Source organism: Mastomys coucha, unplaced genomic scaffold, assembly GCF_008632895.1.
Source record: "Mastomys coucha isolate ucsf_1 unplaced genomic scaffold, UCSF_Mcou_1 pScaffold16, whole genome shotgun sequence".
NCBI classification, from domain to species: domain Eukaryota; kingdom Metazoa; phylum Chordata; class Mammalia; order Rodentia; family Muridae; genus Mastomys; species Mastomys coucha.
Genome location: NW_022196898.1, coordinates 41,638,882 through 41,644,405, shown reverse-complemented (window position 1 = coordinate 41,644,405; position 5,524 = coordinate 41,638,882). Strand labels below are relative to the sequence as shown.

General features: G+C 41.5%; 1 pseudogene; it reads right to left on the bottom strand.

Moving 5' to 3' along the window:
* Positions 1-3,320: 3,320 nt before the first annotated feature.
* On the bottom strand, positions 3,321-4,516 carry LOC116093354 (annotated as a pseudogene).
* Positions 4,517-5,524: the final 1,008 nt, after the last annotated feature.

The window sequence follows — 5,524 nt, the reverse complement described above, 5'->3', positions numbered from 1 at the left end:
CCATTGTGTAAATGTACCACAATTTCTGTATCCACTCCTCTGTTGAGGGACATCTGGGTTGTTTCCATATACCTAACTATCACAGAAGAAACAGTATTCACAGTAGTTTTTCCCTTCAAGAAATTTGCATTTTTGTTAGGCAACACAAAGATACAAAAGATAAAATTAGTCACAGGTGTCAGCAACTTTGTAAAGCTAGTATTTGCAAATGGTGATTGGATGCTTTGTAATGGAGATACTTCACTTCCCTTTCTGTATTTTAACTCTTTTGAGAACAGAGTTCATCTTTTCCATTCCTCAGACCCAAGCATCCATGCTAACTAGGACCTTCCAGTTACTTGGACACTGTCTTAGTTAGGGTTTTACTGCTGTGAACAGACAACATGACCAAGCCAAGTCTTATAAAAGACAACATTTAATTGGGGCTGGCTCACAGGTTCAGAGGTTGGACCATTATCACCAAGGTGGGAGAGCCTGACATGATGCAGGAGGAGCTGAGAATTCTACTTCTTCATCTGGAGGCTGCTAGTAGAATATTGACCTCCAAACAGCTAGGATAAGGGTCTTAAAGCCCACACCCACAGTGCCACGCCTACTCCAAAAAAGCCACACCTGCTCAAAATGGGCCACACCTTCTAATAGTGCCACTCCCTAGACTGAGCAAATACTAACCATCACAGACACTAAAATGCTCTTACTGTTGTTGAGAGTAATGTGATCAGACAGAGGCATAGAACTGCCAAATATGCAACATATTACTGTAACCAGATAGTCTCTGAGGTGCCAACTCCCCCAAGTAATGACACAGAGACCTTTTATTTTTTATTATTTATTTTATTTATTTACATTCCAAATGCCACCCTCTCCTGATCCCCTGCAGGGTCCTTTCCCTCCTTCCTCCCTCTCCTCACCCTGACAGGGTGGTTCCCCCAGCCCCCAGTATCTCCCTCACCCTGAGGCATCAAGTCTCTATAGCATTGGGCATATCCTCCCCGACTGAGGTCAGACAAGGCAGTCCTCTGCTACATATATGTGCCAAGGAGCGCAGCACATGCATGCTCCCTGGTTAGTGGCTTAGTCCCAGAGGAGCTCCCAGGGGTCTGAATTAATTGATACTGTTGTTCTTCTGATGGTGTAGCTGTCCCCTTCAGTTCCTTCAGTCTTTTCCCTTAACTCTTCCATAGGGGTTCCTAACCTCCATCCAATGCGGAGCTGTGAGTATCTGCATCTGTCTCAGTCAGCTGCTGGGTAAAGCCTCTTAGAGGACAGCCATGTCAGGTTCCTGTCTGCAAGGACAACATAGCATCAGTAATATTGTCAGGGACTGGTGCTTGACCATGGGATGGATCCTAAGTAAGGCCTGTCACTGGTCAGCCATTCACGTAGATCTTTTATTAAGTATGAAAGCTTGGCCTTAGTTCCTAACTAGCTCATATACTTAAATTGTCCCATTTCTACTAATCTACATTTTGCCATATGGCTCATTACCTCCTAAATATTGGCACTTCCTCCACATCTGACTGGTGAATTTCTCACTCTCCATCTCACCTATCTCATACTTTTTCCCAGAGTTCCTAACTCTGCTTGAAAGTCCTGCCTATCCCTTCCTGCTTTGTTACAGGCCTTTCACCTCTTTATTAAACCAATCAGAGGGTGATGGGGAAGAGGTTTACAAAACAATCTTTAATCAGATTTCTGCTGGTACAGAAATCAGCATCTGAATAATACATAAACAATCTATACATAGTGCCCAAAAATATCACCCCAAGATTTCTCCCTTATAGTCAAATGAAAGGCTCATTCTCTAACATCATTAAATTGTATACAGTAAGAACAACTATGAGAACTATCAGCTAAGAATTATATGCACAATGTCCAGTCCACTTGTATTTGGCAATGTTGGAGAAAGTACTCTGATCTCTATTCTTTCCTGATGAGTTCACAGTTCCACATCTAACTCACTCTCTATCATAACTTGCATTTATCAACCTAAAAACATCTTTTTAGACCTTCTATCTTTTTCCTAAACCCTTCGACACTAATGTGAGAATACAACTATTTCTAGTCTTCAATCCCGTTAGAAAACAGGGTGAATATTACCCGAATAAATAGAAAGTTCAGAGCAAGCAGCTTCCAAAACTATAGAAATGAGAGAGACTGCCTAGATTGTCATCCAAGATCCCTCTGCAATGTGGGAGCATTTGTCTTTGGATTACAGGCTCAGAATATCAGACAGACTTTTTGAGAAGCAGGGATTATGAAGGATGGGACTATTTTGTCTTGGCAAAATTCAATGTTGACTTCTTCCATGTCCTACTTGTCCACAGTTTGGACACCATGCTGTCAGCAGTTGAAGCAAGGGCAGGTTTTTGTCCAGTGGCTAACTTTGCCACATTTGAAGCAAACTCTATATGGATTTTCTTCAATGCTCATTTTCTTTGAAGTAGTATTGGGTGCTGCCAGGTGCAGATATGACTCACTGTCATGAAAAGCCTTATGTCATGAAAACATCTTAAATTCCATACTCTGTAGATCTCTGAAAGGTTTTCTAAAGTATTCCTGAATAGCCAAATGTGGTTTAAATTTAGTTATTTAGCATCTGCTTAATTTTGAAAGGAGGCTAAATAAAGCTTATTCCTATAAATAATTAAAGTAGTACCTAACATTGACTACAAGTTTGATTGACTGACTAGTTCACATTTTTTATTTATCCTAAACAGCTTTCAATAGCAGCTTTCAAGTACTAAAACTTTACATTACGTGTTGTTTTTTTTTTTTTTTTTTTTTTTTCAGTTAACAGAAATTTAATAAAAACCTGACCAGAGGAATTTCAACCTATTTTTAAAAGGGACAAGTGACCATGCACACATAGTAGACACTTCCTCTACTTTGTAAAATAGAATTAACAATACAGGACAGATCCACAGGAATACAAACGACACAAGAGTCCAGATTCCTTTCTGTTACTGGCAGGTGTCATATGTTTCAATCCTGAACAAAATACCAGTTTACAGTCTCAATTCAAACATGACAATAAGATACATTCCATTTTCCAAGTTGCTGGTAATAAATATTTACATTTTAAAAAATAGGTTTTGTGTTTTTGCTTTTTAAAAAGACACAGCATGCTTTAGTACACAGAATATGGAAAAAAATCATGTAGCAGGATCATCCCCTGGTAGTATAAAATGGCCTTTGTATTCTGGAATGCCTTCCTCAGGGGCACTACCATGATCTACCTCAGGGGGATGTTCAAGTATGCTCCTCAGAACACTATATCTACTGTATCTAGTAAGAAGCAGTGCTAACATCTGCAGTCTTCAATATCTCCTGTACCCACCACCACCACCTCCTCCTCCATATGGATCTCCATAGCCTCTCCCACCATAGCCCTCTCCCCTTCCACCATAATCTCCCCTGCCTTGAAAACCTCCTTGGCCACCCCTCCCCCATCACTTCCTCCCCACCCTTCTCTACCTCCTCCTCCACCACCCCATCCACCTCTTCCACCACCACCCAAACCACCCCTCCCTCCATCTTCTTGTCTCTTCTGCCAAGGGGGCATTTCAGGGGATGGTGGTTCTATTCGGCCGTCCTCCCCTGTCAGGTACCCTTCCCATAAGCACCTTATTAATGGCGCATGCTGTCTTCTCCCGGCTGATACCACTGCTTGTCCTGATGAACTTAGACAGATCTTCACGGGCACCAAGCAGATGTGCCAATGTGACTCTTGTCTCGGGTGACAAAGCATAACGCTTGGGCTGGTAGATTCTTGCTATGTTATCTGTTTTTGTCTTTGCACTACCGATCATCCAAAGGACTGCACTGTCACATCCAATTGTTTCATTAACATCCGCCGGCAGCACTCATATTCGCAGGAAAGAGCATCATTAATTCTTTCCAGTTTTTCTGGCTGTTCAGAACTCAAATCGACCTTCAGCAAAGGTTTTCACACATGTTTTTTCTGGACTTTAGAGAGAATATCCTTCACCTTTGATTCCACTTGGTTCAGCATAAGTGAAATGCCTGAAGTGCCGGACTTGGAGACCACGAGGACATCACATACAGCTTGAACTTCTTGGCAATTTTCACTATTTTTATCTAACTGAGAATTTTGATGTTTTTTCTTTTGTAATATTTGTAAAGCTTGAAGTTCTGTACTTAAAAACAACAGAAGTTTCAAGCAGTCATCCTTCTTTGTGAGGCGCTCCTTAATATCTCCTGATACAAGTATGGAGTGTGGACAGTCCATCTCTTTTTAACCACTTATCTCAAGCTGGAAGTTCTCTAGGTCATCTCTCCCAGCTGAAGTGATGCTTTCTTTCAGGTTGCATAAAGACTTTATCTGGGAGCCTAAACAAATGCAGAGCTCTGAAAACTCAGGTGAACACAATCCACCCTCCACAGCCTTGGAGAGTGGCTGCTCCTCTAACAGTGGATCCTTATACCCCAGTGCCTCCAGGGTGTCAAACGTCCCCCTCCATGCTAGTTTCGGGCCAAGCTCTGGCCCTCTCATGGTCGCTTGGCCCAAAGCGGTTCATCACTCTAAAAAAAAAATTTTTTTTTAAGATTTATTTTATTTATTTTATGTATATGAGTACACTGTAGCTGTACAAATGGCTGTGAGCTATCAGGTGTGTGGCTGTTGAGAATTGAACTCAGGACTTCTGCTTGCTCTGGCGTAATTCACTGTAGCTGCCTTCAGACGCACCAGAAGTAGGCACATCCCATTACAGATGGTTGTGAGCCACCATTTGGTTGCTGGGATGTGAACTCAGGACCTTTGGAAAAGCAGTCAGTGCTCTTACCTGGTGAGCCATCTCACCAGCCCTACATTACATTTTTAAATGAGTTTCATAGGTACAATACTTTAAGCAAGAGTTGAAACATATATAGTGTGTTGTAATAAAAATAACCTTAAATTTCTATCAGTATACAAAAATCCATACCAATGTAAATTATTTGGCTTTTTGTTGCTTTCTAGTCTGAAAGCAGATTCAACAATCCACTCTTTTATCCTATTATTCTTATACCCTTGCTTTTTTGTCCCCTCTTTCTACTTTTCCTAACACTAGATAGGAGAGAAAGCAGGAAAGATGGGAGAAAGAAAAAAAAAGAAGTGATCACTGAATCTAAGCTCCTTGGCTCTGGTGCCTCCTGACCAAGACCATTAACAACTTGTGACTGATCCCCCTTAAAATGATGACAAACATCCATCACCCACTGAGTGACCAAAACCCATCCATCCATCCCCTCAGAAGTGAGAGTGTTGTTCAATTAAAGATTGCTTCCTGGTGTCTGGGAGTGATGACATTTGTTGGTGGTAGGTGGGAGAGGGCTAAAATGATTATGATGTTGGCCAAATCCTAGGAAAGCTAACTGTTCCATTCATTGTCCAGTCTCAGTGGGATGGGAAAGTGGGGGCTTAACTGAAGTCCTGGCTGAAGCAGTCTGTGACTGTCTTTGCTAGTCATTTTTGAAGTTTTTCTAGATGTACAGTTTTGAGGAAACAGCTATTGAGTCA